Source organism: Pteropus alecto, unplaced genomic scaffold, assembly GCF_000325575.1.
Source record: "Pteropus alecto unplaced genomic scaffold, ASM32557v1 scaffold70, whole genome shotgun sequence".
NCBI lineage: Eukaryota > Metazoa > Chordata > Mammalia > Chiroptera > Pteropodidae > Pteropus > Pteropus alecto.
In genome coordinates this window covers 608,152-608,697 of record NW_006431912.1, presented here as the reverse complement: position 1 = coordinate 608,697, position 546 = coordinate 608,152, and positions in this window count along the sequence as shown.

Genomic DNA, 546 nt, shown 5'->3' with positions numbered 1-546 from the left:
ATTAAAAAAAAAAAATGTATTCATGCACCACAATGGCAGACAAAATGAGAGAGATACTATTCGTTGAAAAGAGATTTCAATAAGTTTTGGGAAGGCAGAAAAATAAAGATAGAGTTCACCATAGAGGTTGAGTGGGAGGAAGTTGCGGCCTAGACTTCATAAGGTCTGTTCTGCCTTCAGAGAAACCAACAACCTACCCAGTGGAGCTTTGACAAAGCTTCTGACTCAAGGTTCTATGCGGGGAGTAAAAATGGGACATTAATGGAAGGTATGAATACAGAATAACTAACATCCTCACTCCATTAGTCCCCAAAAGTCAGAATATAGGCATTTTTTTCCTGAGGGGAAACATGAGGGCTCCTCACTAAAGAAACTGAACAAAAACATCTGGGAGAACTAGGACAGCCAGTATAAATATTATCATGACAAAGCAAAGCTTACAGATTCCTAGAATTTGGAGGCTCTTCATCATAATGACCGGATTCTTACCCACTCCCCTTTAAACAATAGTAATCATTGGAATGAACCACTCCAGTTCATAGGTCC